Source organism: Triticum urartu, chromosome 2 (assembly GCF_003073215.2).
Source record: "Triticum urartu cultivar G1812 chromosome 2, Tu2.1, whole genome shotgun sequence".
Classification (NCBI taxonomy): Eukaryota; Viridiplantae; Streptophyta; class Magnoliopsida; order Poales; family Poaceae; genus Triticum; species Triticum urartu.
The window spans coordinates 57369298-57381578 of NC_053023.1; positions in this window are offsets into that span (position 1 = coordinate 57369298).

Here is a 12281-nt window from a genome sequence, read left to right on the forward strand (position 1 = left end):
GACATGCAAGTCGTGATTCCTATTACAAGAACATGATCATCTCATACATCACATATATCATTCATCAGATCCTTTGGCCATATCACATCACATAGCATACCCTGCAAAACCAAGTTAGACGTCCTCTAATTGTTGTTTGCATGTTTTACGTGGCTGCTATGGGTTTCTAGCAAGAACGTTTCTTACCTACGCAAAGACCACAACGTGATATGACAATTGCTATTTACCCTTCATAAGGACCCTGTTCATCGAATCCGATCCGACTAAAGTGGGAGAGACAGGCACCCGCTAGCCACCTTATGCAACTAGTGCATGTCAGTCGGTGGAACCAGTCTCACGTAAGAGTACGTGTAAGGTCGGTCCGGGCCGCTTCATCCCACGATGCCGCCGAATCAAGATTGGACTAGTAACGGTAAGCATATTGAACAAAATCAACGCCCACAACTACTTTGTGTTCTACTCGTGCATAGAAACTACGCATAGACCTAGCTCATGATGCCACTGTTGAGGAACGTAGCAGAAATTCAAAATTTTCCTACGTGTCACCAAGATCTATCTATGGAGAGACCAGCAACGAGGGGAAGGAGAGTGCATCTACATACCCTTGTAGATCGCTAAGCGGAAGCGTTCAAGTGAACGGGGTTGATGGAGTCGTACTTGTCGTGATTCAAATCACCGATGATCCTAGTGCCGAACGGACGGCACCTCCACGTTGAACACACGTACAGCCCGGTGACGTCTCCCATGCCTTGATCCAGCAAGGAGAGAGGGAGAGGTTGAGGAAGACTCCATCCAGCAGCAGCACAACGGCGTGGTGGTGGTGGAGGAGCGTGGAGATCCTGCAGAGCTTCGCCAAGTACCACGGGAGAGGAGAAGGACTAGGGAGAAGGGGAGGGCTGCACCAGAACATTGGTATGGCTGCCCTCCCAACCCCCACATATATATAGGGGCAAGGGAGAGGGGGGAGGCGCAGCCTTGGCCCTTCCTCCAAGGAAGGGTGCGGCTAGGAGGAGTCCCTCCTCCCCAAGGCACCTCGGAGGTGCCTTCCCCCTTTAGGACTCTTCCTTTCCTTATCCTTTGGCGCATGGGCCTCTTGGGGCTGGTGCCCTTGGCCCATATAGGCCAAGGTGCACACCCCAACAGCCCATGTGCCCCCCCCCGGGGCAGGTGGCCCCACCCGGTGGACCCCCGGGACCCTTCCGGTGGTCCCGGTACAATACCGGTGACCCCGAAACTTGGCCGGTGACCAAAATAGGACTTCCCATATATAAATCTTTACCTCCGGACCATTCTGGAACTCCTCGTGATGTCCGGGATCTCATCCGGGACTCCGAACAACATTCGGTAACCACATACAAACTTCCTTTATAACCCTAGCGTCATCAAACCTTAAGTGTGTAGACCCTACGGGTTCGGGAGACAGGCAGACATGACCGAGAAGTTCTCCGATCAATAACCAACTGCGGGATCTGGATACCCATGTTGGCTCCCACATGTTCCACGATGATCTTATCGGATGAACCATGATGTCAAGGACTTAATCAATCCCGTATACAATTCCCTTTGTCTATCGGTACGGTACTTGCCCGAGATTCGATCATCGGTATCCTGATACCTTGTTCAATCTCGTTACAGGCAAGTCTCTTTTACTCGTTCTGTAACATATCATCCCGTGATCAACTCCTTGGTCACATTGTGCACATTATGATGATGTCCTACCGAGTGGGCCCAGAGATACCTCTCCGTTTACACGGAGTGACAAATCCCAGTCTCGATTCGTGCCAACCCAACAGACACTTTCGGAGATACCTGTACTGTACCTTTATAGCCACCCAGTTATGTTGTGACGTTTGGCACACCCAAAGCACTCCTACGGTATCCGGGAGTTGCACAATCTCATGGTCTAAGGAAATGATACTTGACATTAGAAAAGCTTTAGCATACAAACTACACGATCTAGTGCTATGCTTAGGATTGGGTCTTGTCCATCACATCATTCTCCTAATGATGTGATCCCGTTATCAACGACATCCAATGTCCATGGTCAGGAAACGTAACCATCTATTGATCAATGAGCTAGTCAACTAGAGGCTTACTAGGGACATGGTGTTGTCTATGTATCCACACATGTATCTGAGATTCCTATCAATACAATTCTAGCATGGATAATAAACGGTTATCATGAACAAGGAAATATAATAATAACCAATTTATTATTGCCTCTAGGGCATATTTCCAACAATATTGTATGCTGAGACGTTGACAGGGATGGGCGTTCCAATGTCCATACTCAGTGCCAGCAACATGAGTTTCCATGGAGTCATTCCTGGGAAGAAGGCTGAATCACTCGGCCAGATTGCTCTTGATGTGGTTTTCGGTGATTCGTAGAATTACTACAAAGAAAAGTTGACATTTGAAGTTGTAGACTTCCAGAGTGCCTACCACGCTATTTTGGGCAGGCCGGCTTATGCACGCTTCATGGCCCGACCATGTTATGTGTATCTCAAACTGAAGATGCCTGGCCCCAAAGGTGTGATCACTATTACGGGAAATCGAAAGAAAGTGGAAGAATGTTTTCAGAAAGGTTCGAAGATCGCCGATGCTCGGATGGCAGTGGTGGAGTGCAGCAAACCCAGAAGACTGCAGACCCGAGTGATTTGTTGCGAGCCAAGAAGCCCGCTACAGAATCAGCTTTTCAGTCAACTGGCGATACGGAGACAGCTCACATCCACCCGACCGACCCCAGCGCTGCTCCAACTCATATCTCGACAACACTCGACTCCAAATAGGAAGAAGCGCTCATCCAGTTCCTCTGTGAGAACTGGGAAATTTTCGCATGGAAGCCTTCTAACATGCCGGGTGTTCCCAGGGAGCTAGCTGAGAACCGCCTAAGAGTCGACTCAAAAGTAAAACCTGTCAAGGAGCATCTCCGACTGTCCGCTGTCCAGAAGAGAAAGCCCATTGGCAAGGAGGTGGCTCGGCTCTTAGCAACGGAGTTCATCCGAGAAATCTACCACTCCGAGTGGCTCGCCAACGTTTTTATGGTCCCCAAGAAGGACAAGTCACTTCGCATGTGCATTGACTTTAAACATATCAATCGGGCCTGCCCGAAAGATCATTTCCCTCTCCCTCACATCGATCAGATAGTCGACTCGACTGCGGGATGTGAGCGACTGTCTTTTTTAGACGCCTATTCCGGGTACCATCAGATTCGTCTGTATGGACCTAACGAGATCAAAACAACATTCATTACTCAATTCGGGTGCTTCTGTTATGTTACCATGCCGTTCGGCCTTAAGAATGCCAGAGCCACATTCATGAGGATGATTCAGAAGTGTTTGCTCACCCAAATCAGTCGGAATGTGGAGGCGTACATGGATGATATTGTGGTCAAGTCACGGAAGGGTTCCGACGTGCTTACTGACCTTGCTGAAACCTTTGCCAACCTCAGGAGGTATGATATCAAGCTTAATCCATCAAACTGCACATTCGGAGTTCTTGGTGGAAAATTACTCGGTTTTCTCGTTTTCGAACGGGGAATCGACGCCAATACAGAAAAATTCGGCACTATACTCCGAATGAAAAGTCCTATGCGAGTGCATGACGTCCAGAAGCTTACTGGTTGCTTGGCCGCTTTAAGTCAATTCATATCTCGTCTTGGTGAAAAGGCATTACCCCTTTACTGATTGATGAAGAAGTTCGACAAGTTCGAGTGGACTCCTGAAGCTGATGCAGCGTTTGCAGAGCTCAAAGCTCTGCTCTCCACCCAGCCGGTGCTTGCTGCCCCAATCAGTAAGGAGCCTTTGCTGCTTTACATTGCAGCCACGGAACAAGTCGTCAGTATGGTACTTACGGTCGAGCGGGAAGAAGAAGGAAAGGCCTTCAAAATTCAGCGCCCAGTATATTATATTTCTGAAGTTTTGACCCCGTCGAAGCAAAGATATCCTCATTATCAGAAGCTTGTATACGGGATTTATATGACCACAAAGAAAGTTGCTCATTACTTCTCTGATCATTCCATTACAGTCGTCAGCGATGCTCCATTATCAGAGATCCTGCATAACAGGGATGCAACCGGTCGAGTGGCGAAATGGGTGATTGAACTCCTTCCTCTAGATATCAAGTTTAAGGCGAAATGGGCGATTGAACTCCTTCCTCTAGATATCGCAGATTTCATCGCCGAGTGGATTGAACAGCAGCTGCCAACTCAGGTTCACTCGGAGCATTGGACCATGTTCTTTGACGGTTCCAAGATGCTGAATGGTTCCGGTGCCGGAGTAGTGTTGGTCTCCCCTAGAGGAGATAAACTCAGTTATGTTCTTCAAATCCAGTTTGATTCCTCCAACAACGAGGTAGAATACGAAGCACTTTTGTATGGGTTGCTCATGGCCATTTCACTTGGCGTCCGTCGCCTCATGGTCTATGGCGACTCAGATTTGGTGGTTAATCAGGTGATGAAGGAATGGGACGTCACAAGTCCAGCCATGACTGGTTATTGCAATGCAGTGAGAAAGCTGGAGAAGAAATTTGAGGGGTTAGAGCTTCATCACATACCCCGACTGAAAAATCAAGCAGCTGATGATCTGGCAAAAATAGGTTCCAAAAGAGAAGTCATCCCCAGCAATGTGTTTTTGGAACACTTTCACATACCATCAGTTCAGGAGGATCCCTTCAGTGAAGAGGCCCCGCGGCCAAAAAGCGCCACGGATTCGACTGAAGTTGAAATTCCAACTGTAGTCGACCTGATCATGGAAGTCTTTGTCAGCACTCCCGACTGGATAGTACCGTACATTGCATACATCCTGAGGAAAGAGCTCCCAGAAGACGAAGAAGAGGCTCGATAGATCGTTCGACGATCCAAGGCCTTTACAATCATAAAAGGACAATTATATAAAGAAAGCGCGACTGGAGTCAGTCAGAGGTGTATTACACCAGAAGAAGGTCGGATGATCCTTGATGATGTCCACTCGGGGACCTGTGGTCACCATGCGTCCTCTCGGACCATTGTGGCTAAAGCATACCGAGCGGGATTCTACTGGCCAAGAGCCAATGAAATGGCAAAAGAGATAGTCGACAAGTGTGAAGGATGTCAGTATTACTCCAATATGTCGCACAAGCCCGCATCAGCTCTGAAAACCATTCCACTCGTCTGGCCCTTCGCTGTTGGGGGCTAGACATGGTTGGACCACTAAGAACAGGCAGGAGCGGCTTCGCTCATGTGCTGGTAGCAGTCAACAAGTTCACCAAATGGATTGAGGCCAAGCCTATCAAGAACCTTGACGCTTGCACTACTATCAGTTTTTTCAGAGGGTTGATATTCAGATATGGAGTTCCGCACAACATCATCACTGACAATGGGTCAAATTTCGATTCTGACAAATTCAGGGCCTTTTGCGCCTCTCAGGGTACCCGAGTCGACTATGCTTCGGTCGCTCACCCCCAGTCAATTGGGCAAGCAGAAAGGGCAAACGGCCTAATTCTCAAAGGACTGAAACCCCGACTGATGCGCGATCTCAAGCATGCAGCTGGTGCATGGGTCGATGAGCTTCCATCAGTCCTTTGGGGATTGAGGACAACCCCGAACCGATCGACCGGAAGAACCCCATTCTTTATGGTCTACGGAGCCGAGGCAGTCTTGCCGAGTGACCTGCTTCACAACGCTCCCCGAGTCAAGCTCTACTCTGAGGATGAAGTAGAACAAGCCTGGCAGGACGCAGTCGACCTCCTGGAAGAAGAAAGAGAAATGGCCATGATCCGATCGACCATCTATCAGCAAGACTTGCGTCGATTCCATGCCAGAAACGTGAAGAGTCGAGCCTTCCAAGAAGGAGACTTAGTCCTCCGAGTGGATCAGCAGAAACCACATAAACTCGCTCCTACTTGGGAAGGCCCCTTCATAGTCACCAGCGTCCTCCACAATGGAGCATACCACCTCTATAATGTCGATCGCCAGATTGATGAGCCGCGAGCCTGGAATGCGGAGCTCCTCCACACCTTTTATACTTGAATTCTCACTCAGATGAGCTGTAATAAGAAAAAACTCATGTATTTTATTTATCAAAGACAAGAGCGTTATAATTTTCCCAGTGATTATTATTGTTTTTGTTTGCATGAGAAATCCCCCAGTGGGTGGCTTAGCTGCGAATCCACTTCGCCTAAGTTTGTAAAAACAATTTCCTACTGAGTGGCGAGCCAGCCTCCTACTCGGGGGCTTAGCTGCGAATCCGCTTCGCCTAAGTTGGAAAAAATCCTACCGAGTGGAGAGCAATCCTCCCACTCGGGGGCTTAGCTGCAGTCTAGTACTCGCCTAAGTTCTCTCACTTGGAGACTTAGCTGCAGTCTGGCACTCGCCTAAGTTTGAAAAAAATCCTATCGTGTGGAGAGCAATCCTCCCACTCGGGGGCTTAGTTGCAGTCCAGTATTCGCCTAAGGTCTCTCACTTGGAGACTTAGCTACAGTCCGGCACTCGCCTAAGTTTGAAAAAATCCTACCGTGTGGAGAGCAATCCTCCCACTCAGGGGCATAGCTGTAGTCCAGTACTCACCTAAGGTCTCTCATTTGGAGACTTAGCTGCAGTCCGGCACTCGCCTAAGTTTGAAAAAAATCCTACCGAGTGGAGAGCAATCCTCCCAGTCGGGGGCTTAGCTGCAGTCCAGTACTCGCCTAAGTTCTCTCACTTGGAGACTTAGCTGCAGTCTGGCACTCGCCTAAGTTTGAAAAAATCCTACTGAGTGGAGAGCAATCCTCCCACTCGGGGGCTTAGCCGCAGTCTAGTACTCGCCTAAGTTCTCTCACTTGAGGACTTAGCTGCAGTCAGGCACTCGCCTAAGTTTGAAAAAATCCTACCGAGTGGGATCCTACCAAGTGGAGAGCAGTCCTCCCACTCGGGGGCTTAGCTATAGTCTAGTACTCGCCGGAGTTCTCTCACTTGAGGACTTAGCTGTAGTCAAGCACTCACCTAAGTTTGAAAAAATCTTACCGAGTGGAGAACAGTCCTCCCACTCGAGGGCTTAGCTGCAGTCCAGTACTCGCCTAAGTTCTCTCTCTTGAGGACTTGGCTGCAGTCAGGCACTCGCCTAAGTTTGAAAAAATCCTACCGAGTGGAGAGTAGCCCTCCCACTCGGGGACTTAGCTGTAGTACAGCACTCTCCTAAGTTAGAAACACATCCTGCTTTGCAGCAACAAGGGGCAGGTCGACTACCGCCTCCTCCTTGGAGAGCTTCGCCACAAATACAACATGCACTTCATCCTGCTCTGCAGTAACAAGGGGCAGGTCGACTGCCGCCTCCTCCTTGGGGAGCTTCGCCACAAATACAACGTACGATCCATCGCCGACCCGCAAAGACGACGAGGTGCAGGTCGACTGCTACCGTCTCCTTCAGAACTGCACCGCAAATACAAAAGTTGTCTCGAATAAAGAACGATTTCCACTCGACGGGGAATGCATAAAGATATTCAACGATAAACCGAGTTCGGATAAATCCTAAAGCTTTCTGGACCACAGATCTAAGTACTCGGGCATTCAGCCCGAAAGAGTTTAACGGTTACAAAAACCACTCGGCATTCCGAGGCAAATTTAAGGTGAGGCATAAAAGTTTGTTCACTCCACAGGAGGAGGGCTGGCAGGCTCGACGAACTCATCCAGGTCGACGCCGTCGGCTATACGAGTGGCTGCAGCGACGAAAGTCTCCATAAAAGTTCGGAAGTCATGTTTCTGGGTGTTGGCGACCTTGATTGCTGCTAGTTTGTCTTTTCGCGCCTCCTTGAAGTGGACACGAACCAAAGACAGAGCCACGTCAGCGCCACACCGAGCTGCAGACTTCTTCCACTCCTGCACTCGGTCTGGGATTTCGTTTAGTCGAGTCATCAGAGACTCAAGATCATTTTGGAGAACAGCCTCTGTCCAAAGTGTCGGGTCAATCAGCGACATGGCGACCTTCAGTCGAGCCAAGTAGTCCACGACACCGTCAATGCAGGATTCCAGTCGGAGCAGATTCATTGTAGTTTCATCTTTCACATGAGAATTGATTGGATCCAAACCAGGTTCGATCCGCCCAGTCTCCTCCTCGAAGTTCTGGCAAAACTCTGCATCACGATCCAAAGATAAGTCAATTTACATACGCCGAGTCGACAAAAAGAAGTCGGAACAAAATGTGCACCTTCAAGCTTGATGAACAACTTCTTGGCAAGACTCCTCAGGTAGCTCTCCAGATCGTCCCTCCTGTGAGAAATGCTTTCCATCTTCTCGCCCAGGATGAGTTTCTCCTTCTTCCAGCGCGAGCACTCCCTGTTGGCGTCATTCAGAGCAGACTTCAGCCTGGTATTCTCTTCTTCCAACTGGCCGACTGAAGCCAGTTTCTGTGCAGCTAGAGCAGTTTTGTCGCCAGCCTCCTTTCGAGCAGCATCCAAATCCTGGTCCTTCTTCGCCAGAGCTTCTCTCGGTTTTTCTACAAAGAAATGATGCCTGATTCAGAAAGAGCAGAAGGGTACTCAAGCCTAAGATAGACCAGTCGACAAATCCGTTTTACCAGTGGCGTCGTCCTTGACCCTTTGCAGCTCTGTCTTGGCCAGCTCCAAGTAAAGGTTCAGTTGGATCTGCTGCTTCTCCAAGTCAACAAAGCGAGTTCCAAGATCACAAGATTTCTGACATCAAAGGGGAGAAGTTATTTTTATAGCAAAAAACAACAAAGTCAATAAGTACTAAGGCTACGGTCGACTGCCCGCAGTCCATCATAGCCTCGGGGACTACACCCAGTGGGTGCACTTTGCATGCCCCCACCGGTTCTGATCCCACTCGACCGGCCCGCCGGAGTCGAATGCAGGGAGTAAAAAAAAGAGAAGAAGAGAGAAAGAACTCAGACCACAGTTGACTACCAGCAGTTGACCGCGGTCTCGAGGACTACACCCAGTGGGTGCACTTGGCGTGCCCCCACCGGTTCTGACCCCACTCGACCAGACCGAGTGCAAGAGACAAACTATCAGTTCGGTTTACACTCGACAAAATGCAAAGACTATAGTCGACTGCCCGCAGTCCACCGTAGTCTCGGGGACTACACCCAGTGGGTGCACTCAGCGTGCTCCCACTAATTCAAAGTTCAACCAACGCATCCAGTGGGTGTACTAACGCAAAGATTTTCGGAGCAAATATTTTCGGAAAGAGTCTTCAGATATCATATCCTAACAGAACAAGCGGCGACCAACTAACCTGAATGTTGCTTTGGAGAGCCGAGCTGGCGTCGTAGGCAGCCTGACTGGCGTCCCGCACCATCTTCATCTTCTCCATCATGATGCCCGCCTGGCGTATCGCTTCCCTATCAGCATTCACTTCGTCTTCTGGGACTCTCCTGGCTCCCCTGGGGTTATCATTGTTTCCGGTAATGCCCGACAAAGACTTCTCCAGTGTGTCGTCATCGACCTCCTCCAGGTGAATCCGAGTGGAGTATTCAAGACCCGAATACATCCACATCGGATGGTCTCGGGCTTGAAGAGGTTGGATGCACCGCTGAAGGAAGACCTCCAAGAGATCCATACCGGTGACCCCGTCACGGATAAGCTGGACCACTCGATCGACCAGCACCCTCACCTGTGCCTTCTCCTCCAGGAGCACCTTCAAAGGGGAGGGTTTCCTCACTCGGTCCATGGTAAAGGGATCTGATGGCGTTCCTTCAGGCACAGGACCACCGTCTCGTCAAGCCAGGATTTCTCTCCACCCCACTAGCTAGGATAAGCGTTCGTTGGACTTGAGTGTGTTGGAAACGCTCTGGCCACTGGGGTTAGGTTGTGTGATGCCAATGTCAATCACATGTTGGAATGCTGCACAACCCACATGAACCCTACCTGGTGCCCCGGCGCACCGCGCAAATAGTTGTTCAAGTTGCGCACTAGTCCCGGCCAAAAGGCCCCTTAGATTTTGTTCGTGGACGTTAACGTACTCACCCACCTGATCGATGTAACAGTCGTGTGTAGCCAGCGAGCCGTAGTCGACAAGATCAGCATGCCGCCACTTGTCAACTCTTCACCGGGCGGACGAAGTATTTTCTTAGAAAAGAAGGATGACCCCCGACCTCTGCATCTGGGAGATGCATGCGGTCATTTTATTGATTATTCTCGAGGATCTTACAAAGTAGAACAACAATATGACTGAATCCACCATATTGACAATATTTGTCGCTACTCCTATTCAAATGATGAAGGGATGCAAGCTGGGCCTCATACCCAGACCTCTCACCTAAGCCTAAGATCTAAAATCGAAGGCCCCGACCGAGCCATCTGCCGGGTCCGAGGCTCAAAACGGTCCGATGCATTCACATGTGTCGTCGCCGCCATCTTCCACTGGTCCATCTTCAGAGCAGATAGATGTGACAACCTTGACAGGTTTTTCGCCATCGACGCCCAGTGGCGGAGCCAGGATTTCCGGCATGGGTATGTGCGGTAAAGATTTTTTTTTTGCTTCACAACAATGTAAGAAATAAAAAGATTCATAATAATAACAACGAAACTATAAATTATTCTTTGTAGCAATGGTGTCTTGAATATCTCGGTTGCATTGCAACAACGAGGAAAATCAGAAGTTAACTCTATGATCACCCTTTTGGAAGCAAGAAATAACAGCATTGTGGGCAATCTTACAAATTCAAATGTTCATAATTTAGAAATGTAGATGCATGATATTCACCTTGTTTTTCTTGCACTTCTTCTCGAAGAAATCAATTGACTCGATGCAGCAGGCGCAGCGCAGCGGCAGTTGAATCGCTGGAGGCTGGATGTCTCCTCTTGCCGCCAGCGTTAAGCCTCAAAGGATAAGGCCCACTAGCACTAACTAGCAACGTAGCAGCCCAACATTGGCCCAAGTGGCGCTGGGATCGTTTTCTTCTTCGTTTCTCTCGTATGTATGTACAACTAGACCGCCATACGGTATACAGAGGCATATAGGAGCTTATATACTGAAATTTTTTGGCAAAAATAATTGGGTATGCAATGCATACCCTTGCATACCACATGATAACCTTCACCTACGCGAGCCTTGACAGGTTCTCCGGCCGCGTGCGAAGGGAGTACTACTAAGAGAGAATGCAATATAAGAGCAACTCTAATGGGGCGATCCATTTCGTCCGCCCGCGTTTGTTTGGGTCGGCGCGGACAAAAATGGCGGCCCAACGAGCCGACCCCCGCGCCGACCCAAACGGACGCGCGTCCGTTTTTCGTCCGCGGGCGACCCATTCCAGGCCCAATTTTAAGTCGGATTTGCGTCGGCGCGGACACGAGACGGACGAGCACGAGCGCCTACTTCTTTCCTTGGGCCCGCCTGTCGGTGGCAGCCACCACCATTTTCCCTCATTTTCCCAAAAAACGCTCCCGCCCGCGCGCGCCCCCGCCCCCCAACCAGCCAGGGAGGACACCATCGACCTCGACCTCGACACCGCCGGCGGCCTCGCCTCCCTCGCCTCATCCGGCGCCGTCGCCCCCTCCGGGAAAGGCAAGCTTCGTGCCCCGCGCAATACCGCCGCGGCGACCAAGCCGAAGAAGGCGCTAACGCCCGAACAACTGCCCTAGCGTCGACTGGTCCTTATAGTAAAACTAGGTCAACTGCCATCCGCGGACTGAGTCGGGAAGAATCATGGCCAGAAAAGAACTTTTCCCTCTCATCTGGATACCAAGACCCCCGCACATCTGAATCACTTGCGTCCTCTCGTCACTCGGATTAGCCTTTTTCACCGTCTGGGAGCGACAAGTGAAAATGTGCTTGAAAAGACCCTAGTGAGGTCGGCAACACAGGAAGTTCTCACACAAAGAAATGAAAGCGGCGAGATAAACGATTGTGTTGGGAGTAAAGTGATGGAGTTGTACCCCAAAGAAGTTTAGAAACCCACGAAAGAATGGGTGAGGTGGCAAGGAAAATCCATGGTCGACGTGGGTGGCAAGAAGAACACGCTCACCCTCCCGAGGTTGCGGCTCAGATTCCTTCGCGGAAGCCGCGCCGAGTCATAGGGGACCAGCCCCCCTTCGGCCAGGTCGTCGAGGTCTTCTTGGGTGATCCTCGAGTGGATCCAGTCGCCTTGGATCCAGCCCTTCGGCAGGCCGGTTCGCGAGGAGGATCCGCCCCGACTGGTCGCCTTCCCCTTCGACCTCGCCGTCGCCTTCTTTGCCCGCTCCAGAGCCGCCGTCTGCTCCTTCCCCATCATCGCCGGCAAGACGCGTATGGAACGGTGGGGCGAGGGCGAGAACGAGCGCAGCAGAGGAGCGTGAAGAGGAGAAGAGATAATGGGGACGCACTGTTCGGG